This window comes from Lonchura striata, chromosome 4, assembly GCF_050655825.1.
Source record: "Lonchura striata isolate lonStrDom1 chromosome 4, ASM5065582v1, whole genome shotgun sequence".
In the NCBI taxonomy this organism is placed as follows: Eukaryota; Metazoa; Chordata; class Aves; order Passeriformes; family Estrildidae; genus Lonchura; species Lonchura striata.
This window is the reverse complement of record NC_140706.1, coordinates 32,475,980-32,502,439: the sequence shown is the minus strand read 5'-3', so window position 1 is coordinate 32,502,439 and position 26,460 is coordinate 32,475,980. Positions and strand designations below refer to the sequence as shown.

At 38.1% G+C, this 26,460-nt stretch overlaps 1 long non-coding RNA gene across 1 annotated transcript in view; it reads right to left on the bottom strand.

Moving 5' to 3' along the window:
• Positions 1-9: 9 nt before the first annotated feature.
• Positions 10-26,460, bottom strand: part of LOC116183618 (uncharacterized) — a 39,258-nt gene continuing 12,807 nt past the window's right edge. The window contains exons 3-5 of the long non-coding RNA XR_014955120.1: positions 26,007-26,102; positions 21,613-21,802; positions 10-21,514 (exon numbers count right to left, since the gene is read on the bottom strand). This is a non-coding gene — a long non-coding RNA (uncharacterized LOC116183618). The remainder of the gene's footprint in view (positions 21,515-21,612; positions 21,803-26,006; positions 26,103-26,460) is intronic.

Here is a 26,460-nt window from a genome sequence, read left to right as displayed (position 1 = left end):
CTCCAAAAAGTAAATTTTTGGAGAAACTCCCCTGGTTAAAAGGTAATTTGGAGAAAGCTTCCATACAAATTCAAAGAATCAGTAAAAGTCACTTTTGTCCATCTCTGTCTTACAAGACTAAATGAAGTGAATGACAACTAATAGACAGTTACTTAGCTTTCCTTTAAAAAAAATCTCTGCTGAAAGAATAAATGCAGCCTTTCTAATAAACCTGTTGTAATGAAGCACTGGCTTATGGATTGTATTTCCTAAGGCCATGTATGTGTTCTCACATTTGATCCTCCTTTTGTAAGCAACACTGAGAATCAGAGGGATGTGCACTGTCAGAAGGATGGGCACTGTCTGCTCTCTAACATACAACTTTCCTCTTGCTGCAATCCCTTAAAGGAACTAGCATTTTTTTGTTTGTTGTCATCATTAAATCATATTCAGTTTATGATTTGCTGTAATTTTTAATTCTGGTCTAATATTCACATTTCTTGCAGCACACATGCACCCTCTGATGATGTCGGTAAGACAAAGCCCTTTCCCAGCTCCTAGCAGATGTATGGAAGATGGGGATCATTACCCTTCCTCTACTCCCTGCTAGAATCCCTCCATGTACCATGACAGAAAAAACTTTGTCTCTCACCTCTGCAAGCAGCCACACTTTTAGAAATGTTCGCTGAACTCCTTATGGAACTCTTACTTCATCTCCACAAATGCCAGCCTTTTTGACATTTCTGAATCAGAGTTAAACTATGTCCAAATTGTGAAAAGCTGGAAATGAGGTGGGTTGAGAAAAGGACCAGAAAAAGATATAGCCTGGGAACATCCGATTAAAGATATGCAGCTGAGTTCCTAAATACTGTGAGGCATAGTGCATATGAGAAGAAAAGATGTGTCAGTATGTAGCTGTGGCACTTTTCCCCACTTAATAAAAGAGTAGTTACATCTCTTTGATTATTTTCTAGAGCTCAGAAAACCATAATGTGGCCACATCATGTTCCACAAAATACAGCAAATAAACTCCTCAGGCTTGTACAGGAGGTTTTGCCTCCAGCCAATCTGGGGTAGCCCAAGCTGCAAAGCCAGGAATCTTCATGGGGCTGAGGAGAGCAGCTGCAATGAAACTAGTCAGAGGAGGGAACAGTTTTTATCAGAGTACAGCAATCGTGCTGCACCACAGCCCTGAACTCCAAATGCAACAGCATCTTTTGACACACTGCTGACTACAAAGCTACATTTTTTGTGCAAGACCAGAAGTGGGCCATAGAAAAGTTTTCATGTTCCCATGCAAAAAGATAACAAAAACCCTGTCTCTTTTGTCTTTTGTATGATTTAGCTTTCTATCAGAGAACAGCAGGACTGAAAATACACTGATATAGCCTGCTAAGTGACCTAAACAACCAGTAACAGAAAAAGATCTTTGAGTGTGATTGAAGATACTCAAGTTTCAGTAGATGGATCTACAGTGTCAGGTACTGCAGCACAGCCTGGGACTGCCACAATCCCCACTGCCAGTTGGAACAGGAATTAAAGGCAGAAATTAATGACTCTTGCAAATGAAACAGAAGCGACAAATGCATAATTTGGGAGTTCCCAACAGCTCAGGGAAGAAGCAATGACTGATAGAAAGCTAAGGGCTGCTGAGAGCAGCCTAGCATTTAATCAGTAAAGGAAGATTTACAGTCAGCTGGGCAAACTGGGACAAGAAACTGTCTATGGGAATATGCCTCACAGAAATGCTGCAAGCTAAAGCATAAAAACATCTTTGAAATGCTATGTATATAAAGCATTAGACATTAATATAGAAAACTTCAGACTCTGCAATGCCAGTGCATCTGAACCAGATTAAAACCTAATTTATAGAGACATATCTAGGGCCCTGGAGGCAAAAATTAAAATAATTTAGATCACAAAGCAAAGAAACACTGGTGTTAGAATTTGGTATGAGAAGTAGTTAAGGGAAGGGGTTGTCACAGGATTCATAATGCGGTTTGTATCTACATACATCTTGAACTGCCTTTGACTACCTTGCTTTACTTTGATTTTAAATGGAGGCCAAGGGTGTGGGTTGGAGAATCACGAGCTCAAAGAGTTTCAACTGAAAACATATTGACAGCCCCAAGCATTAAGAAAAGTCGTCTGTTACCCAGACACACACACAGGGCCAAATCCAAGAAGAAGCATTAAGAGCATGTATTACAGCCATACACCAAAGTACTGCTTATCCATTGTCCTATTTCTGTCATGGACTGGCAGAACAACAAGGTAAGGAGATCATGCTATATCATACCCTCAATAGCTTTTCCAGCTTTCACATAAATGCAGGTCAGGGGCTTCCTAAGTCTAAAGGCTGTGTCTTTGCATTTAATGGCTTGCTCATCAATTGTCCAAGCACTTATTGAAATTATGTTTAACTACAAAAAAAAAAAAAAAAAAAAAAAAAAAAAAAAATTATCTCAGGCCAACACTACAAAAAACTCTTGCCTGTAAAAGTCTTAGTGAAAGATGGTCTCTTCCCGCTCTTTTAAAATCAGCACCTAAATAAGTTTTTGTGCTCATTTCCCTTTGAGAGACTAAAATGTATTAGACAGCAAGACATAATAGGAGGACTTTCTAGTTCAGATATCCTAGCAAGACTATTCAAGCTTTCACAAAAATAGCCAGAAATATATATTTAAATAATGCCCATAGAAATTAAACATTTAAATATAAACATGCATATTCCTTCTGGTATTTCATTTATTAAAAAGAAAAAGTTGCAAAGCTGTTCCAATTTCCTTTTTTTTTTTTTTTGTGAATCTATGCATCTGCTTTACTTTCAGAAACTGAATGCTGTTTCCATTAGCCTCATCTATCCTTGAAGCATATAACTTACAAACTCTTTCTTGGTGTTCTGAACAGTGCTTTGTGCCTTCTCTTTGTTTTGTAATGTGCAAAGTAAACACTAATATCCCTCGAGACAGACTTATTGCTTCTATCAAAGTGACAAGAAACTCAAAGGTAGCATAAAGTTATTATATAATAGAAATCAAAACCATAAAGTCAAGTCAGTCTTAATCCATGAGAAAAATAAAAAATATATATAGGTAAATAAAGAAATACATAAATAAAAGCATGAACAAGTACAGTTTACACAGCTGGCAATGAGAAGACCTGAGCTTAAGCTTGGACCTCCACACAAACTGGACTGCTGAGAAATCATCACAGTTTACAGTCTGTATTCAGTGGGTCTATAGACCAGGGAAAGCAGTATGTAATACCCAGAACATGGAAGATGACCAATGGCTGGAAGACAAACTCCAGACTTCTTAACTCTGATAATGGACATACTTTTAAGAAGCAATTTAACTACATTTTCTGCCAGTACTTTATTTTCGTTCACCTATAAAAAGGTGAGCAGAAAGAACAAAACAATTACTGTGAAAAATACTTGTACAAGAAGAAAACTATAAATGCATATTTATAAGGCAAATAATTTCACGTTCGAAAGAAAAAAGGCTATATTGAATGAACATTTTAGTGCACAGTACTTTTAGCAATAAGTCTGGCACTGTCAGTATTCTGATGAGGAAAGTGGTCCTAAGGGTAGATACATCTAATGACTAGGAGAACTGATAGTAGAAGAGAATTCTTTGATGTTTTATTTAAAAGTTTTGCTCAATAATTCAATAAAGAGATCCATTATAAATCAGGAAAGAGTAAGAACATGCCAAAAGTACAATCCAGTAATGAATAAAAATCAAACCTACACAAGGATAGCAAGTATCAGTAATTTAGGCAGCACATAATTCACTACTTAACTCTACCAAATTAAGTTATCTGGGGTATAAACCAAGATGGATCTAAACAGTGACCCTGCTGTAACTGCAAGAGTGAATAGATGAAATGTACACAGCAGCTCCAATATTTTCCTTAACAGACATACAGTGGTCTAGTTTTTTTGATCACCTACTGATGCCAGATCTTTTTTCAGGATGCCAGGTGAGGCAAAGGTAAAAAGGAAAAACAAGAGGTATGTGTTTTGGTTTTTATATCTTTTTCACTCATCTCTGACCAAGTACTGGCAGCTCAGATAGGTATCCAATGCCTATTAATAAATTAAAACTATGTTTTGCACAAATTTCAAGAACATGATTCATCCCAAAAAGGGGATATACCTTTACTTTGTAGAAAAATATGTTGCTTTATTGCTCCTAAGTTTCAAAAAGAACATGCTGCGTAATAGGATTAGATTTCTAGAATGTCTGGTGGACCTTCAAGGACAACTCATTTTCCCCTTATGCTGCCTGTGTTTAGTCTCACATACAGAAGATTAAAAACACTAAATTCTTACATTCCAATATACCTAGTCATTCTGTACTTCTTAGAAGGAACTACAAAATTATTCTGCACAAGCTCATGAGGAATCTGCGAGCATCATAGAAACCAAACCAAATTAGGTAATTAATTTCCACAGAGTCTTCCATCAAAACACTGTAAATATGGACATTTCCAACAACTCAGCATGTTGCTACATTGCCATTTGTCCATAAATTCCAATAATACATAGCTCTGGGATACCACTAGAATCCTAGAGAGTAAATAACAAGTGAGCTATGAATCTCAAGCCCCATAATCACAGTCATTGTTACCTATCCCCTATCTTTGAATCTTAAAGATTTTTTAAAATTGCATTAGCTGTTTTTATTCTTGTGCCAAAATAAGCAATTCTGAATGAAATTACACCTTTTGGTGTCAACTTCAGCTGTAACCCTGTTATCAAACATCACTCTCTGTAAACAAGACCTCCAGGTAGAGGGAAAAAAAGGAAAATAAAGAAAAAAAAATAACAACTTTAGGATCTCCTATTACAGCAGCAACAGCTCAACTAGATATAGAGGGCTAAGCACTCTGTGCTTCCTTCCCACAAAGTAATATTGACAATGTTTCTTTTATTCCAGATAGTCCTGATTGTCTCTTTAGAATACATCATAATTGGTCCCAGACGCTCCTCTGTAGGTATTGATTAATAGTAATAATAGAAATCTTTCTTTCTGACTCTGGTACCACTGAAGCACCCAAGGTCAATATCAACACAAACCAGAACTTAGAAGGATATGACAGTGGTAACATTTGCAAGGATACAAGATTTTGTTTTAATCAATCTCCTACTACTTTATATTCCTAATCTGAAGACAAATGCCACTAGGTTGATATGTCTTCAGGTAAAGAATAGCTGCTTTCATTTTATTATCCTAACAGGATTGTGAAAAAAAAAATCAATTAAGAAAATCTATGTCTCTAAAAGATTACTTAGGAACAAGCTCTCAGAATTGTATAAACCTTCCTTATGCTACAATGTCAGGCATAACTCAGAAGCCAGCTAAAATGAGAAACATAAGCCTAAAGAACTAAATGCAAGTGAAGCAAAATTAAACCACCTCTTGTTAAATCTCTGTTTCTTCTTACTTCTGTAAAGTTATAGTATAGTTCTGCTTACATATATGGCAATGGAAGTTAGCATTTGTTATACTTGCCATTATCTAAATTCCTAAAAGTCAGATCTGACAGTCATCTAAATTGTGTTAGAAGTTCAAAAATAAAAAAATCTGTGTTGTAAAGGGTTGTGGTAACATCTTTGAGCTTATTACAACTCTAGTGTTGGGGTTTTATGCTAATGTTGTTATTGTATCCAGATACTCATTTTCAGGAAGGCTAGAATAATTTACTGTACCATGAACTAGCTCTGACTTGCCAGATTTACTTCTTCTCAAGCAGACCTTGTTCTTTTAAACAAATCACATAAAAACATCATTCATATACACAATGTCCTCTGTTCCTACATATTTGAGCAAGCAAAGCATAAAGGCATATTTCTGCATAACCATGATCAATCAGTAGTAAAGTGATGAGCAACCATTCCAGACAGTTTGCCCACAAATAAGTTCCCTCTCTACTTAAATAAGAGACAGTTAGGAGGTTATTTCCAGCTACAGATTATGTGTATTCATAAACAAAACCAAATTGTTACATATCTCAGAGAAAGTTACAACTGATATTAACACTATACTTACCTCTCCTACATTACAGTTTCTCTTATGTCATGACCTGAGATGAGTGTTTTCAAAGATTTTCAATTAAATGTAGCTTGACTTCTTCAGCATCTGAGAGACCAACATCTGAACACCTTTATTACGTAGCTTACAAACATTTTATTGCTAGTGCAATAGTGTGCCATGAGCTGATGGTTATAGCTCTAACATGAGAAGGGGCATATGGGCTCCTGTCAGACTATTCAGTTTATTTCATCCTTACAGCTGTTATGGAAGCAAATAGAAATTTTAGGTAGAACTCTCAAAACTTGAATTGGTTTCTGGATGCATAGCTATTTATGCTAAAAGCTTTCATTTAAACAAATACCTTAGTGCAGTTGGCACAACCAAAAGCAACTGAGTTTGTTTTCCCTTTCATGATACGACTGCTCAGTGATCCTTCACACAAATGCAGCAGTGCTTTGAGACATGCTATGACAACATACAAAGTGTTAGTGCCTGATCCTCAGGACTTTCAAAAAGAAAGGATTAAAATCTTCTGTAACAGTTTCCCCGAGGACCTGATGAAAAAGCCACACTTAATATTATCACCAAAGCTCACTGGGGCTCCAACCAGTGCACAATAAAACTGGATGCTGTGCTAAGTAACAACACTTGCCTCAGCTTTCTCTGGTCTTTAGTTGGGTCCCCATTCCTACCAGGAGCACAGCCCATGATCAGATGGAAAGCCTGAGGCTACTTAAAGAAAACATTCATTCTCGTCAGCTTTCTGACAGCTTTTAAACAAGCAGATTAAAACTGCTTCCAACTTTTGAACATTAGAAATGGTCTCAGCAAAAACAGATCTGTAAGGCACAGAAGGCTGCTGGCAGTGAGTAACAAGTTGAATCAATGAAATTTACTGCCTCGCCATCTGATGGAAGAAAACACATTTCTTCAGACTGTAGCAAATAGATGCAAATATGTTTTATTCTAGCAAAATATTTGTTTCATCACATCTGGAAAGATTATAGCATTGTTCCTTTCCTTACCAGCAAATAAAAGCAGCAGCCTGGTAGTACAGGCACAGAAGATTCATGCCTGGAGTACCAGCTTATAGAATCCTGCAATTTCATCCAAATCTGTGCTTCCAGTTTTTGATCAAACACAGCAATGCATGCCCAAATGCACAGAAAGCCTCATTTAATTGCTTTAACAAACACATACCTCTTCTTCTCTGTGCCTCGGTTGTAACCTCAAGCCCACTGCTAGACCCACAGGATATGCATGCCTTCCAAAAATGAGCTCTATACATTCCATGGGCTCAACCAACACTGTTGCTCTTCAATACATGCACTATGTTTATCTACAGTAAAGCCTGCTTGCTATTGCTTCCAACACCGCTCTACAAGGGCATTTCCAAACATAGAAGGGCTTCACAGTTTGATGCACAATTAAGTTTTTAGGACAGAATGCTCTTATGAATTGAGGGTGCCCAGGAAGATTCTGGGTGCACTTGTCATCAGCACGTATCTAGCAACCAGACTCATCCTATGAAAACACATCTGTGCCCAGACAGGAGTATTAACAACCAGGAGGAATAAGTGTGATTCACATTTCTATTAGCAAGGTATTAACTTGCTGTAAATATTAACTTTGCTGTAGTTTAGACAGCTAAATGCAAATTAATGGAAAGCTTATGGGAACATAAAGAGACTATGCTCTTAATGATCTTCTTAATACTATCTTTCAGCATACCAGTGGGAATTATGGAGAGATGCATTGTGAGATATTTCTAGTGCCATTAGAGCCTTTAGACACACAGATAAAAGTATAAGATGCCATAAGTATGCATAAGGAGGATTTTAGTAATTCTTAATAACTTCTTAATTATAAAAGTGTTTCTAATACAATTGTTTCCAGCATGTAATTTAAATCTAATCTTTAAAAAGAATAGAAGTAATGAACCGGTTTTATTAGGATTTCTTATTAGAATATGTCAGTTCTTCAAATTAGTAGAAGCTAATATTTCAGTATCTGCCATGGTAGAAGATAAATGGTTAGAAGACAAACAGCAATGATTCTTTGTTCAGCTATGTTCTGTGAGAGGAACCAAGTACCTTTTCTAATATATGCCACTTAGAAGCATTAAGAGTGAAGAAAGAAGAAAATTTCCATTTATAAATTAGTAGGGAAAAAGCAGCTTAGTAACTTTATAAGGTAAGACAAAATATTTGTTCTAGCTATAAGGGAGACCATTTTGTTTTTGCAGAAGAGATAATTGTTCTAGACAAGAGTGGGATAGATCTTCCCTAAGTAAATTAAATGCTTCCTTTAAAATTACATCTAAATTGAACCAGAACCTGGCAAAGTTCCACCTGCTAACATGCAAGTTCAAAACAGTAGCTGCTGAGATTACTTATGTTGCCTAAATTTAGACCTGTCCAGTGCAAGAGTTTTGTGACAAGGTTCTGCCCTTACACCACAAAAGTATGATGAAAGATATGCTCTGTGCCATGGGTAATAAACTCTACAGCTACAAAAAGGCCCCAGGTAACCAACAGACTTCCTCACAATGCCATTATAGAAACAACTCATTAGCTTAGAAGAGAAAAACGTACATAATTTTTGTCTCTTTTAGAGAGTTGAAGATTGTTAGAAGTATGCGGACAGAAAAACCCCAGCTCTCTTACTTGCACTGACTGGTGAGGTACATGAGGAATATACCAATAGACCTTTTAAGTCACAAACTCCAGGTTCCAGTAGGCCTATGAAGCAAACAAGACAGTGGTAATGTCAGCTAAGTTCCCAGTCTGTCAGCTATGTTTCATGTATCTCTTCTGGAAAGCAGAGTTTCAAAAGCCTCCATCTCAGGCATTAGAAAGAAATCCATAAGCACTCATTCCACATACCTCGGTGGAGACAGAGAGGATACTGTTTATGAATGCCAAGAAAAAAACAAAAAAGAACAGTCTCAGAAACATGAATACCAAAACTATGTAGCATCTACTGCCCTGCCATAGGCATGCATGTACCTTGCTACCTCTTTTTTTTTTCAGGAAGGAAAAAAGTTTAATGCTATTTGTGGGGCAAGTGAACAAAGGTATCAATATCTTTCCAAGAAACCACTTTTCCCTTTGTTCAATCTAATCTCTATGTGCAAACAACAACTTTCCACACCAGTGCTGCCATAAAAATCCTGCTGGACTGTGCAAACTGGAGCCTCAGTCAGGTTTTAAGTGCAAGCATCACAAAAAAAAAAGTGAGCCTCCTTCTGGGTGCCCACTAAGGCCTTGCTGCAACACTTCTCACAGGAAAGCACAAACTTCTCAACTCTCACACCCCTTAGCAAACACCACTGCAGATCAAGTAGGTCTGCTCCTCTCATGGCACAGTTCTCTGCAGACCTCCCACTTGAGCCCAGCCTTTCCTTACTCAAAGCACAAACCGCAAAATTTCAGCTCTCAGTTTGGTTCCTCCAGCTCCCTGCTTCCTCTCAGTTCACGTGGATTGTGATTTTCTTGCAGCCAAGCACTATCACAAACTACTACATGAGTTTTCTTCTGTCATAGGTCTTTCCCACCCACCTCCTCAGCTGCCTCCACAGGTTCCTCAAACCCCCAGGCACAGCTTAGCACTAATGAGGCTAACTAGGCTCCATTAATCTCCCTTCCTGCTAATTAATGGTTATACCTCTGCAGAGCCAATGCCACAATAACTTCCCTTCCCTGTTGTGAAAAGAGGGCAGACTTCAACCCCTAATGTGTACAGAAGACATTAAGGAATTCTTAGGTTGCATTTTATGTGGAAGAAGATAGGAAACAGACTGTCTTCTGCCATCACAAAGATTTGTAGTGGTTTCAGAAAAACAAGGTTTTTTGCTTTGAGATGGACTCTTATGCTTTAAAAACCTACAGGAATAGAATCAGATAGACCTGTTCAGTCCAGAAGAATAAATAGTTTTGGTTGTTCAGCTGAGATCAAAGAGACACTATTCAAACTGATTTTGACCTCTGTCCCTTAGATTTCAAATGAGTGTCCCAGTTGTTTGTATATGCTTACATATGACATGGACTCGCTTTTGACTAGGAATGCCATTTACACTGGAGAAGTTTCCAGTGAACAGCTATGTTCTTGTGGAAACTGCTGAGTTACCATACTAGCCCTCCCAACAGCAAAGAAAACCACTTCCCTCTCCAACAAAACATAAGATTTTTGTCTTAAATGCTGCAAAACTGAACACAAAGTACTCATGCCACCACATATCACTAAGTTCAGGAACAGCAGTGAGGAGCTGCTCCTCAACCCAGTATGAAAATACACCATTGAATGGCCCAGTTCTTAATTTTTGCATGTAAAGGAAGTAACCTCTACAGCCTGGTGGTTAGATCTGCTCGAGGAGGGGGCACATGGATTTCAGTCCTTCTTTTGGCAACTATCGTATGTCAACTACTTGGAAGAACCAAGCTCCCTCACCTTCCCTTTTCTTTGGGAGTCCTCTCACCATCAAGTAACACACTCACTCTTCCTGATCCAAACCATATTTAATCATTTCATGCAAAACTTCAGTAAAGGGAATTCAGTAAGCAGAATATTTGAACATTTTATAGCCTCTCAATTAAGGCATTGCATTTGGAATTCCTGCAAGCAGTAAATTAAATGGACTTTGTGCTCCTACTGCCTGCATTAATGCTCCAATCATTAAGCTGTTGGATAAACAAGGAGACAGTACAGGCCACTCTTCCATTTTTCCTACCCTAAGAAATAAAATTTTCTATGTCAACTTCATTTTAAACACAAACAAAAAATACGCAAAGCAAGTCAACCCAGCAAGCAGCAAAATATTTTTTTCTACCCCTTCTCTACCTGACCCTTCAGACCACTGTGTAGGAATGTGCCTGTGTCACATAGGTCACCTGGGTACCCACACCCTCTGAACATCCATCCCTTCCAGAGACACTCACTTCTCTTTCCAGACTGGTATCAAAATTACACAGTTAAGTATGAGTCAGACACCCACAGATTGGTTTATTAAGTATTGTGGCTGTTCTCCCTGCCCTGTAGAATACGCCTTACTCCATATTTCCTCTCCTAAAAAAGTAACACTGTCCCTGAGCTACTGTGTTTTACATGGACCCTGAGCTCGTTATGTCCAGAATGGTGACAGGATTCATTTCCAGTTATGAAGGACTTATCTCATTGTTGAACATCATTGGGACCTATATAGATGAGAGAGCTCTCCAGCACCACCAAGTCTGAGACACCCTTGGGCATAGCACATGGTCCATGGAAACTTTATTATCAGAGAAGCAGCACCAGTGGGTTACTGGCCCTTCAGTGCAAAATTTCAGCTGAGTGCAAATTTTAACATCACATACATAAATACCACTTAAATCCATTGGTAGATCTAACTTTGGGCCTTTAACAAAAACCTCAACACTTAACCTCAGCATGTGTATTTCTCTTTTTGCTGTTTTGTTTTCCCATCTCACCTGGGAATTAAAAGAGCCAACAAATTTACAACAGGGCTGCAAACCAAAGTTTGGAAATTAAAAAGACAATTTGCTTAATATCTACCCCACTGGAATGAACCCCAAATTTCTCTGGCATTTATCCTTAAAGCAAGCTTGACAATGGGGCAACACAAGGCTGAAATGCTCAAAGGCAAAATTGTTCTGAGATAATCGGTTTATGCTCATTCCCAGAGTGTTCCAGTCATTGTGTGCCCAGCACAGACTCCCTTCCCGTGCTAAAGGACAGCAGGGCTCTGGACGCTTACTGCTCGTGACTGGAAGTCTCACTCTATATCAAGATATAAGCCAGCAAATCTGTAATGAATCCATGCCAGTGCATTACAGTGCAGGACAAAATAAAAAACAATGCAGACTATAAATTCATAGGATAGCTGCTTCCCAGATACTGAAAACATCTAAATGCTAGTTTCAAATCTGTGCAGCAGGTTCCTTGACTAACACTTGGCTCTCAATAAAGAGATTACTGTGGGATTAAGCTTTACCTTGGGAGGTAGAAAAGAAACAAATCTCTAATTATCTCTGCTCTTGTACTCTGGCCATGATTTCTCTTTCTCTGGGGAAAAATAAGCTTTGTACTCTCTAAAGTTTAATGTGTGTATTCTTTCAGTTTATTTTAATATATTTTAAACTATTAATAAGGTAACTTGTAACTTTTATCTTCTAGTTTTTACTTTCTAATATGAATAATTTTTGTGATTTTTCTTGCAGCATATACACATGTTCATGCGAAAAAGTCCTTTCATAAATATTTTACTCTGTAACCTGAAATTCCCTTTTATGTATGGCCTAAACCAATTGAACCACTGCAGGAGAAGGAATTTTCGATTTGCAATCATGCAGTTTACTTTTTGTTACTATTTAACCAAATTATTGACAAATATTTGCAGGGCAAACTGCCTGTTAATGACTAAACACCATCAAGAACAGAAATAACCTTACTCATATAGAGAGGAATGCCATCCAAGAGGCAAAACTACTATCTTGTTCTTCCTCCTAGGGGCAAAGCTGAAGAAAACTAATTGAGGAAAAAAAACCCACAGAAATCTTGATCTAGAAAATGGCTATGCTGAGTGAAGAGGGAAGGAAACTGAAGGACCTACTTTCTAATAATGTGAGAGAAGATTCAGTATGTGATTCTGAGATGAAAATTAGAAGTTAACATCAGGCTGGAATTGCAGTTTTAAATAACATTAGAAAAACACATGAGAGAGTGATTTTGGTAGATTTGATGAAGAGGAATGAGAAATGCAGAGAAATTAAGAGAAAAAAATAGAGAAATGAGGGAAACTAACAAGGCATCACATGGAGGTATAGGAAGATAGTAATGAGAGGATATAGAGAGAAACATGGATTGTTGCATAAGACAGATAACCAGTTGCTGCATATGCAGAAGAAAATAGAATCACCAGGAAAATTTATTAAGCTATACTAAAGAAACAAGCTAGAAAAGGAAAAAAACAACATGAAAAATATAGAAAATACTAAGTTATCTGTACTAAACCTAATATAAATTTCACAGGATATTGTTTGATTTAGAGGAAGTTGGGAAGGTTCTACAAAATGTTTTGCTTTGTATTTCCCAGGAAAACAAAGTGTCCAAATCACAATTTTCCTGAACTATTTCTATTCTGTTAAGAAAAGTAGAACAAAATCTATTATGCCCAGTTAAACTGATTTGATGTTTAGTTTGCCTAACCAATCAATCCCCTTATCTGGGGTTAATCTATAACTGAACTTCTCCTGGGTGAATTGTTGCAGAGTTTCTAGGGAGTTATTGTTCAACTACCGCATTCTATTCAACGGATTAGTTTTCCCAAGGAGAATTGCAGCTTTCCATCTGCCAAAACTGTTACATTATACAGTACTTGCAGGAAAATCCATATGTCGTGGGACATATCACCTAAACAGACACCCAGTCTATAGATGAAAATGGGTATAGGCCACAGAACAGTTTCTTTCATAGATTCCCCATTTCCACTTGTAGTCATTATTTGCTACCAGTCCACAGTTTTGCTATCAGACCATGGTTTTCTATTTCCTACTCTCACGTCCTTTCACACCCAAAGATATTTTTCTAGGCTCCATGCTCTACACCTCTTTCCAAATTTCTGCCACCTTCTTTCTGTTTCCTCCTTTATTTATTAGACACTGGCTGCTAGACAGCCTAATATGTCTCCAATGAAAAGTAATATGCTCTCCTTGGAATTTTGGGCACATCAGCCTGTCCAGGAATCTTCATTCTCAGATGGCTGTCACTCAGAGCCTTTTCATGAGCCCACAAAACAGGCCTCCTGGCTGATGCTAATTAAAGGGTCAATAGAATATGTCATAAAACGTTAAGTCCTTGGTGTATGCTGGCACAGAGCACACATCTTCATAGGGTTTAAAAAATAAAGAAATAACATTTTTCAATTATGTGTCATGATGTATATGCCCAGGAATGTAATATGTATGTATACCTGATGTATACCTGTTGATGACAAGAAATGCTTTCAGCTTCCACTGATTTTTCCCTTGTCCCTAGGACTTGCTACAGATGTAAACAGATTTCCAAAAATCTATTATAAAATATATAGCATGTACAAAAGAAATTAAGTGTTGGATCATAGACCAATCGTAACTAGATTTCTTCTGTTTTGTTTTCTTTTCTTTAAGCAACTTCATGTATTTTACAAACTAAAGAAGCCTACATGTAAAATTAACTTTTATGTATTGCAAATGTATAAGTCATTTTAGCCCTTCCTTCTGGAATCAACAAACCTCACAGGAAAAACCTTTTCAAAGCTTCCCTCCAAGGAACATTTGTGTCTGAATTATGAGAGACCTAAAGGATGAACAAGTCAAATGTCTTCCAAATCCTGAGTAAATCAGCTTTGTGTTGGGGAGGAGTTGTTTTCCACCCCCACAAAGGAATTTCAAAGGTGTGAGTTACTCAATGTACTTGCATTTTTCAACAGAAATAACAGATGTTCTCAAGTTTCTCCAAGCTGTGATTCCAACTGTTGTGCTGAAAAAAGTCATGACCTAGCTCCTACAAACATATTAAAACTGATTTTTTTCACTTTAAATTTTATTAGCCAGTTGCTTTGCCTATTTATACCTTTAAACATGATGATTTCAACGACAAAGGGACTCATCACACACTAATTGAAATTAATGTCAGCACTCCAACTGAGTGCCAGAGTCCTTTACAAACACTGCCAAGCATACTCAATGAACTTATGTTTTAAAGAAGTACAATATTTGCATAAATTCTAATGTCCTGTGGTACTGAGAATACCAAAAAACAGGTATAGGAACTACAGAATTTAATCAAGGATCTGTCCCTTTCTAATTATACCTCAAAACTACAAGATTAGACCTGCCTTCTCCTTATTTTATAAAAGGTATTATTAGATTACATTGTTTTAATAAAGCACATATGAACCAGTGATGCAATCATGGTATAAATCTCATTAACTGCTAATTTAGAACTTGACTAAATCAAGTTCTCAGTGGATAAAAGCACTTTTAAAAATACACAGCTATCATTTCATGTACATTTTAGTCCACCATGTCCCCTACCTTTGAGCATGACAAGACATAACACGATGTGTAATTTCTGAGTTAGACCTATACCAACTGGTGACCTAGTGTATCTAAGGAAAATGGCAATACCTGATCCCCTTCCAAAACCTTTGCACCATGGGAACCCTCATGTGAACTTTTCTCTACCCACCTCTCCATATTCACAAAACTCGCAGGATTCCAACTGGTTTTGATATTTAAAAACAATTTTCTTCTCAAACTAGACATATAAAACTGGTAACAATGGATGAGAAAAAGACTGTCACTCAACAACTTTTTTGTGCCTCAGTCTTCAATGGCAACATCTTTTCCTACACCCGTGAAGTGGGTGGACAGTGGGGAAGCAAAGTCCCTCTGATTGTAAAGATCAAGTTCCTTCTGAGGAGCCTGAATGTACATAAGCATGTGGGACCCAATGAGGTACAACCCAGAGTCCTGAGGGAATTGGCTGATTCTCCATGACATTTAAAAAGTCATGGCAGTCAGGTGAGGTCCCGGGTGACTAGAAAAAGGGAAACAATACTGCCCATCTTTAGAAAGGGTAAAAAGAAGGACCGTGGGAATGCCCATCTCTGTGTCTGGGAAGGTCATGGAAGAAATTGTCATAGAAGCTGTGCTAAAAGCACATGGAAGACAGGAAGGTGATTTGAGACACCTAGCATGGCCTGACCAAAAGGCAAGTCTTGCCTGACCAGCCTAATGGCTTTCTCTGATAGGGTGACTACATCAGTGGACAAGGGAAGCTCTACAAATGTCATTTATCTCGAGTTTTGTAAAGCCTTTTACAGTCTCTCCCACAACAGTGTTCCCTTTAAATTGGAGAGAGAGGGATTTGATGGGTGGATTAGGAATTAGCTGGATGGCTGCAGGAGTCCCTCAGGAGTCCATACTAGGACCAAAGCTATTTAATATCTTCATTAATTACATAAATGAAGGGATCAAGTGTACCCTCAGCAAATTTGCAGATGACCCCAAGCTGAGTGGTGCTGTTGACATACCTGAAAGATGGGATGTCATTCAGAGGGACCCGGACAAGCTCCAGAAGCTCGGCCATGGAAATCTCATAAGGTTTACAAGACCAAGTGCAAGGTGCTGCACGTGGGTTGGGACAATCCCTGATATCAAAACAGGCTGGGGGACAAAGGGATCAAGAGCAGCCCTGCCAAGAAGGGCCTGGGGACGTTGGTAGATAAGAAGCTAGATATGAGCTGGCAATGTTCAATCATAATCCAGAAAGCCAAACATGTCCTGGGCTGCATCAAAAGCAGCAGAGCATGGGAGGTGATTCTGACCCTCTCCTCTACTCTGGTGAGATGCCAAAACTCCACCTGGAATGCTGCATCCAGCTCTGGTGTCCCCAGCATAGGAAGGACATAAACCTCCCGGGAGTGAGTCCTGAAGACAGATGCCAAGATGATCGGAGGAATGGAGCACATATCCTATAAGGAAGGCTGAGAGAATTGAGATTGTTCATCTTAGAGAAAAAAAGACTCTGTGGACACCTTCTTGCAGCCTTCCAATACCTGAAGGGGGCCTACAGGAAAGCCAGAGACCTTTTATATGGACATGTAATGATAGGACAAGGGGGAATGGCTTTAAACTAAGAGTAGGTTTAGACTAGATATTAGGAAAAAAATCTTTACAGTGAGGGTAGAAAGACCCTGGAACAGGTTGCCCTGAGCAATTGCAGATGCCCCATTCCTGGAATTGCTCAAGGTTAAGTTGGATGAGGTTCGGAGCAACCTGGTCTAGTGGAAGGTGTCACTGCCCATAACAGGGGGGGTTGGAACTAAATGATATAAATAATTAAGGTCCCTTGCAAACCAAACCATTCTATGATTCTATGATAAATTGGTCCATATATTCAGAATTTGTTATTGACAGGTTGATAGACAAGTAGCATGAAACCAGGTAAAACAGTAATGTTGCACAAAATTGATGCAGCCCATTCTGCCTGACAGACAGACCCTAGAAAGTAATTACCATGGTGAAATCATTAACTAGTACTGTATTAACTCTGGGGAGCTCTGCAAACAAAGATTCTCTTTTAGTTTGTCAGAGACACAAGAGAATAGTATCTTTCTGTTCAGGATTTATGGGCTGAAATACTAAAAGAGTTTGTTATCCAAGTCGGACAAGCCTATAACAGTAAAGCCTTCACTTAAAAGCTCTGTTGATAACACTAGTCACTTGTTACAGACATAGTCACAATCCAAAGAAACTTCCTTTAACACAATTCAGGTTGCACTTCGTTACTTTAGGAGATATCAGATTATTACAAGCCACTAAAAAGTGTTTTAATTTTGTCTTTCTCATAGCAAATAGCACAATTTTTAGTTTAATAAAATTAAATACACAATGCCTGTATTATTATAGTATTGTCTCAATCAAAATATACTTTTGAAGAAAATGAAATGTTTTGACCGCTGACAAATGAACAGATCTTACAAAAAGTAATTCTGTATTGATTTGTTTCCTACACTCACCAACCAAATATTCAGGGCCCCAGCTCTCTACACATTCATGACTAAAAAGACAATAATGTGTAGCCTTTGAAACTTTTTCCGGTAAAGAAGGAGAGAGTCTTCCTCACTTGTAGTCAGAGATTTTGTCTGTGTGATTTGCTCATAGAATGTCTATGTCATTTGAATGACTTAAGTCAAAGACCTTTTCACCATGTACCTGGTAGAATCAACACTTAATACCCAGATGAATAACAGGGTTTGCAGCTTGGGAATCAACTCTTCCTGAATACTAGAGTCACCTATCTATAAGTGATTACTGGGTGTATATTCCACCTTTTAAAATCATAAATACTCTGAAACTTCATGGCCCATCATCTTCATTAGACAGACTAGTAGACAAGTAAAGAGACATTTTATTATCAGTGCTATTTGTTCCCGAATGCTAGAAAAAAAATAGTTTTGCCTTTCACTGACTGCATGGAGAAATTACTAAGACATCTGCTGAGAATTGTACTGACATCAGAGATTAAACTTTGTATAACTTAGCATCAGTGAATGGCATCAGGGACTCATCACAGAGGAACTGAAGCTCTCTTCTCATCTGGCATATGTGTTCGCACTACTGAGGGCTCACCCTTATTGCGGGCTTTAAAAGTAGTTTTCACCCTTTCACTATTCAGTCCACAGATTCTCTTGTGATTAGTCCAACAGCATGAAAATGATAGCTGGATATTTTTAAAGGTATATTTATCCACTGTGCACTGGATGGAGTAATGCCCTGCACTGGGCTCAGCAGTCCGTGAGCTTTATTGCATGGTTGCATCACTGATTCATTCAATTAGAAACCTGATAATACTTATTTTATAAAATACAGAAAATGTGACTACCTTAGAGTTTTGAGGTGTAACTAGAAAAGGGCAGATCCTTGACAAACTGGTTTGATTCCAGTGCCCATTGTTTGGTATTCTGAATACTTCAAGATGTTAGACATTATGCAAAGACAGGGCATTTTTAAACTACAGGTATTATAAGGCAATAAAGTAAAAACACAGAAAGGAGGCAGGCATGTTGCAGGGAGCTGTGACATGGCAAACAACCATATAGAAAATACTTTTTAAATTTTTTTGCTTCCCATACATCTCTTTAATGCACACTGCCACACAGAATAAAACAAATGTCCTACATAAACTAGTGTATTATGTCAATAGAGTAATGTCTATCAAATGTACTTGTAATCTTGCCAAAAAAACAATATGAAAGCTATTTGACAAGACTCATTTTTCCTCAATAAAACACAGACTTTGTGGTCATGAATGAAAATGTGATCTTCTAGCTGCTAAATATCGAAAGCATGTAGATCTCATTTCTCTAGCTCAATGATATCTTAAGTCTCTAAAAATCTTAAATTGCATACCCTGACTATTATTCTAATTTCTGCTCCAGTCTTAACCCTATAAATTGGTTTTTGAAAAGTATAATTTATAATAGAATATCCTTTACTCTATATTATTTACATTACCTACACATGAGATGACAAAATAACATGATTTCCAAAAGAAACAGAAACAGGGGCAAATGCCATTTTATATTACCTCTCCATAAAACAGAATTTTGAAGAACCACTCACAGCTCCATGCTAAAAGAAATGTGGCCAGATGTTTGTCCAGGCAGCACTGTAGGTGACTTTGACTATGATCCTGGTAAGGGACCTGTAAATCACATCACCATGCCCCCATGGCTCCATGCTGAGCATGGTTCTCACTGAGTGAATCAAACAGAATGACTACAGCCCCTCAGGGTGCATTCTGGTAATTCTACTAAGCCAGTAACAGTCATCTGTCAGAAAAGGCACTGTTCCAGTCCCCCTCTTTGTCTCTTAGTCCCTGCGGCAAATTTACGCCTGGAATCCACAGACTTAAGCAACTTTGGTATGGCAAATTAAACAGCCTATGCCGAAACTACTCCCTGGAAGTACCTTACAGACTTAGAAACAAGACAAATAATTTGGTTTACTGTATTTTTGTTGTTAATGCTAAAATTACACCTAAACCCATCCTCACTGTAGCTTGCACTACAGACATAAAACCAACAAACTATTTTGCCTTTGAAGTGCCTTATAGAGAGAAGGTGAGCAGGTAGAGGTTATAACTGTTTCATATGAAAAAGCATCTCCAGCAAAAGAGTTATGTAGCTATACTCGGACTCTGACGAAGCTCGAGGCAGAGACTTGATGGTTGAAAAAGCAGAGAAAGAAAGGTTTAGGGGTATTACACAGATTTTGTGCTATGCATAATCAGCAGCATGGGTGAAAGCATGAAAGTGAATGTACAATACTGCCTTAAAATACTAGTATCTTTTGTATAATGGCAATGAGGGAAACTTCTTGGTGATGTAGATTAGACATGGCTTGAAAAGGAAAGAGAAGTCAGCTGTATCGTATATATTTCATGCAGTGAAGAAATGGAGCCAATGGCATTGTGCAAAAAAAGAGTGACAGGACTGGAACAATGAGCTAAGAAAATGACTTTTGCAATTGAATAGAAAGACAATGAAAGTGTTTTTAAGTGCATATATGTTATGCATATATCTTCTGGCAGCTGCTTTTCTTGTGGGGGTAGAGAGACCATGGGAGCTAAGAAGAGAAGATAAGCCAAGCATACCTGAAAAAGTTAAAAAGCATTAACAAGACAGACATCAACTGTTGAAAACAAAGCACAGCCCACAGATTAACAACTTGAACTGTTTTGGATGAGAAAAGAGACAGCACAAGTGCATCTAGCATTAAGTGGACTGTAATTAAATGTCAGAAATACTTGTAAGAAATCTATACAAATCTGAGTCTGCAGTCTAGAAAGCAGCAGTAATGAAGACTATCTCAAAAACAGTACCAGTCCTGACACACTTAAGCACAACTGAATTCAAGGTAACCCAGACATTCTTGGTGTTTGCTTTCTTAAAACAGAGGTGAATCTCAATTGAGTTCAAAGGAATTACAATATATTTTCTGTCTTTCTCCCAGTGTCTCTACAGTTTCCCACTGGGACTTAAAAACTGTGAGCAAGCAGAGATGAAGGGCAAGTCTTAAGAAAAGGCTTGTCTTCTGCCAGAACTCTTGAGCGCTGATTTGGGATACAAAGAAGATGTGGATTTGGATTAGCAGGCTACCCATTGATTCTCCCAGCATACTGAATCCCCCTGGATTGTAAGGACCCAGATATAATATAAAGAGTAAAGGAATTCCTGCTTTGTCCAAAAAAATAACTTTTATTTTCTCATTCTGTCCAGGTGGTGTTCTGCCATGGAAAAGGGATTTGCTGTAAGCCTTTAAGTGTTGTACACTGACCAAATTTTTCTATTACAAAGTTCCATGTGGACATATCAGTCTACAGCACACATTTATGAAGACTCAGGAGACTTACAGGAGTACTTTCATGCAGTGATAGCAACAAATACTACGACAGCTAGCAAAATTCAGCTGTGAGCTGCTAATTATTGTGTGCTCCAAACATCTTTCACATACTAAAACCCTCTGCAGTTGGAGCTCTGCAGTCTCCAAAAGGTTTATCTGGAGTTTAGCCTCTGGAGGCTGTGGGGAGAAAGGGAGTGATCCTTCCCTGACTAATTATGTAGCTTTATCTGCCTTCTCAGATAGAAGATGAAATGTCAGTTTTGAGAGCTTTTATATTTTGGGGTTTTTTTTCCTTTTTCATATTTAAAAAAAATAGTTACTTGGTTTTGCACTTATTTAAAAAAAAAGCTTTTTAACATATAGGGCTCTACGAAATGATCCATGATTATTTTCCCAGGAGGAGGAAAAGTTGCCTGTGGGATAATTAAGTGCTTGCAAATAGCCTGATGGTGTGAGCCCAAGCTGCATTCAGCCTGGGAAGAAATAATACCACTCCAGGTTGCCTTATAGTGGGGAGAAGTGCCATCTTTCTAGCATGGCCTGTAAGGAATCAAAGACAGGATTACCCTGTGATACTAGCTAACAGCACTAGTAAGATGAAATAGTCCTGTAAATCTTTAATATTGTACATACTATACCTTGTTAGGGTTTTCCTCCTTTCCTTTTCTAGGACTGGTATCAATTTGTGTTTCCCTCTGATCCTCAAGTAGTGAACTTCTAAATACACAGCCAGCAGGTCTTGCAATTAGACAGCTCTTCATGGCACTCCGTCTGGGTTGTCTGGCAGGCTTTCACACAACACTGTCTTCTCAGCATAGTAATGTTCATCTGGTTTTGGTGGAACACAGTTACTTGTAATATCTTTGTTTTCTACCTGCTAAATGCATTTACTGACAAACTTTTCTCTAAATAATAGCATAGCCCTATATTTGGTCTTGCTTCTTGCCAAAAGATTCCCATTCACTGAGTTATGGTATTGTCACATTGTTTTAATTCTCTCTACACTGTTTTCAAATGTAATTTTTTTTTCCTTAGGAAAGGGGGCTTTGCTTCCACCATCTTGTTTAGGTTAATTCTCATAATTTTTAAGCCACAGTTCTGCATTTAAGTATGAGGACAAGAGAAAAAAAAAAGGTACACATACAGATTCATCAGGAGTTTTTATCTTAGACATGTTTTATTGTTTTACTGTATTCAGCAAATAGAAAACCACAAACTGGGGTATCAGCAGTCAAGTCTGTAGCTTATAAATGGAATTAATAACATCATAGCCATAAATTTAATATTGTGCTTGTGTTGTTGCCAGCTCCCTGATCTCTGTGCACTTACTGTAGAAACAAACCTCTGGTGCTGGCCCAGAATAAGAATGTGTTTGGGTTTTGCCCCAGTGTTAGGTTTTGAGTTCTGTCTTCGGTAATTAATTACAAACCATTGCTCCCAGGCCTTCCTCTCTATTTCTGTTTTCTAAAGAGCAGCTCCTGATTTTGTATATAGGATGATTATTATTTCTTCCCAGGTGTATTACCTTACATTTATCTATATTAAATCTCATTTATCTTTCCTCTGTCCATCTCTCAAAAGTTTTCCCTAACTTTATACTCCAGTGAGGAGAGATGCTTTCTCAGAGCTGCTTTGTTTATGCAATGCATTGCTAGAAGTGCGTAATAGGTAAAATAATTGTGTATCACTTCTAGACTTTTCATTTCCTCTTTTCTGCATTCCAGTTCTGCTCCCTCTGATGTAGTCATTGACTTCAATTCAATCAAGAACAAGCATTTAAAGAGCTGGCCCATTGTTTCAATAATGGCAGTAGTCCAGTTACTGAAATTTCTTAATCCTTTGTTTGGATTAAATTTCTTGTTCTCTTCTGAAACAAGCATGGGGAATGAGAGAAGAGATTAAACTATATTACACTGCATCCCAAGCCTACAAAAAGGAGTTCATAAAAGTGATTTGTAAATAATCTGTGTCTGCGGCTTTTCTGCACCTGAAGGAAGTTGTGTAATTTCATGCCAGCACTTTCATCTTGGCATGTTTGGATTAATTTGTGTTTCTGCCGTATCCAAGTTTGACTTTTAGCTGACAGATACTTGGTTCTGGGCTAGCTTTTGGCATAGCAGCCCTAGTACTGTACATCACCAATGATTTGTACCCTGACATCTCCCAAGTCTTCTATAATTCTCTCTACATATCAGCAAAATTAAGATGAATTAGCTAAGAGCAACCCTTTGGGTTTCAGATAGCCTATGACAAAATCTTGCCCAGGAAGTAGATTTGCCTGGTCCCAGCCAGAAGTCTAACTGAATCTAAGCAAGGCCTTCATACAGATGAGAAAGTGAATCTTTCCTACCAGTGTCACTTGAAATGTTCTTGAAATGTTCTGTAGATGACAAGAGTTGCTGCAGTAGTTTCTCAGGGGTTTGGGAGTTCATGCTCCCTTCCTGGCTTTGGCACTAATGATCGTGCAGTCCCGCAGGGAGCTGGCTCAGCAATGGAGCTAATTAATTACTGTAGACAGGAGCTCAAAATCTAACATTGTTGAAAAATCAACTGCCTGTGCTGTTTTGTCTGCAGCTGGTCTCTAATGGCTGCATTTGGGGAAAATCTTTAGCACAACTAAGAGAAAAAATGCTCTTTTTCATTAACTCTCACTCTGCTGTTAAACTAATACAACAGTAAAGCATGGAATAGTACCAAATGTAACAAATTAGAAAGTGGCTAACTAATGTCAAATTAAGAAAAATGAGTTCTTAACAGTTTTAACACTAGGGTACTCTTAGCAAAGGTGCAGCTAAAAATTTAAGACTGGAAGAGACCTCAGTCACTGAGTCAGTCCCTGCAAACACAAGCTGTTATTCAATAATCACTGAGTCCAGAATGATCCACAGAATATTGACCCTGCATGTTTACATACAAGACAGGTCTCTTTCATCATTTTACAATAATCTTAAGACCTACTGTGAACACAAAAAATCACATCAATAATATGCTTCAGGAAACGAACAAATGAAATCATGGACATTGTCCATGTCTGAGGACACAGATTCCCAATCCAGCCTTTCTCCCTTCCCCTTCTCACCACATGTACCAGCACACTAGCATCAGGCCACGTCACAAGTTTAAAACACACTGTATAAAAGAGTGATTCATTATCAGACACATCATCTCCCTGAAATCAGTGGAGAACAAGCAGGATTTTTTGGGGTTTAGTTCAAGCTTAGTTCTGGGCTGCCAAACTCCCTGGGCCAGCCTCCTGCTCAGCTGCAAAAATACCAGATATTTGACCATGATAGCTCTGACTTAGATAAGGATAAACTGCTATGGAACAGTACTTCAAGATGAACTTTCTCATTGCAGCAAAGTCAACTAAACGGTTAGCTGTCACTGAAAAGAGCAACTCCATACAAGTCTGTCTCAACTGGCACTGCTATTCAATAAACTGTTCAGTAATTACTTTTTATGGTGAGGTTTGTTTTCTTCTAGTTCAGCTTGCCATGGCCACAAGAAAAATGGAAATGCATGGCCAAGGAGGAGGGGAATGATCTCACTCTTTTTGTACTGGCAAACTACAAGCATTGTGATTACATTAGAAAGCTGTGCTGCATAAGCAGTTCCCCTTGAATGCTCTTATCTGCTCTTTTACCATTTGTGTGCCAGCATCCACAGTCATATAGCCTACGTTAGACAGGATCAATGTCTAATTAAACCCAAAAAAACTGGAGAAGTAAAAGGTTTCTCCTTCCTGATGGCAGTGTTCACTGATTGAGCTCATATTAGAGCTGAAAAAGATTTGCCTGTCTGATAGTGCAATAAGAAAAAAGATGTGGTAGATAAGGAACTGGAGGAGCTGTAGAAAAAAATTTCAGATTTTCCAAGGAGGTCCATTCCCAAGTGAATGTTGGCAACAGTGTGCATCAAGCACAGAGCTGGACTAGATGATTTGCACATATCCTGCCCAAATATTTCCATGATTTTATAATTCTCTACCATAGGAATTAAAGTCATACACCTGTACTCAGAGCAGTTTTTGTACATGTGCCAAATGAGATAAATAAGTGCATTTTAAACTTCCACAAGCTATTAATGACAATGTTTTTCTTACCAGCTTTGTATGCGTCCAGACAAAAGCCAGCCAGCTCTATTAAATTTCAGCTTTTCTTGGGTAAAACTCCTAACTGGGTGCTATTTCCACTCCCCTGCTGCCCAGAAAAATAGTCACTCAGAGCTTTCACAGAAGTCTACCACTATATTCTCTCAGTGCTTCTTCACCCTTATTCCTCTTTTATATCTTCTACTCTGTGCACAGCAACAGAATAGTTCTCTTCCTAATGTAGAACCTCTCCTACAGGAAGAACAAAATGAACTCTTCACAATGTAGCCTTTCCCTCTTTATTTAGCAAAGGGGAATTACAATTTCTACGTATTAGATGGATTTATAGCTCATCTAAGTATAGAAAAGGAATGTTGTATGCAGAAGGTCTGACACACATTGCTCCTTTAATCTAGAGCATGCATTAGGTAGTGAAAACGCACGTGGAGAATGCAAGTGTCAGACCTCCACAGCTCCAGGCACCTTATCTACCAATCTATTGACACATGCAATGTATTAGCAAATGTCAGCTGTAATACATAATAACTGATTTTCCTCTGTATGAAAAAAGGGAGTAACTATTAGGATGTGACCTTGCTCTACACGTAGCATCAGAAAAAGCAGTGCCCATGATTCAAGAAGGATATATAAGCACTAGAAAAAAAAATCAGGGGCAGAAAAAATGATCCAGAGGTTGAAAAATAACAACTAAGGTATAAGGCTTAAGACGTTTATTAAATCTGTCAGAGAAGAGTGGTGACTGGATCACTGCACCCAGATATACACACATGGAAAAGGTACCTGATTGCAGGGTGAGCTTTTCAGTCTTGCAGACAGAAACATAAAAAGATATAATGAATGGAAACTGGAATCAGACAAATTCAGGATGGAAATTACGTAACTTCTTAGCAGTGGGAGTAACTAGAGATTGGAACAACTTACCTGAGGAGGTGGTAAGTCATCATTGCTTGGAGTCTTTCAGGCAAAATGAGGTATTTTCCCAAGAGACATATTCCAGTCCAACCTCCAGGAAATCTCCTGAAAGAGATTAGGCAAACTGATCACTTGTTTACAGTCTACCAGACAGGAAGCTTTTTCATACAAGTCTATAAATGTACCCCAACAAAGTGCCTGCTATGCTGTTTGAGCTGGGGAACTGAGGCTGGGTCTACAGTATCAAATTCATAATGTCCCTTCTGAAAGAAATAGTGTCCTTGTATCCCAGGCACAAATTTGATTTAAATATTTATCATCTGGTAGCAGCAGATGGATTTTAAAAATAAATAAATAATTTTTTAAAAGAACAGAAATCAAACATATACTGCTTATAAATATTTACGTAGTTTTCATGGATAATGTTGGCTTTTGTGTTTCTCTCTTTAAAAGCATTTTGCCA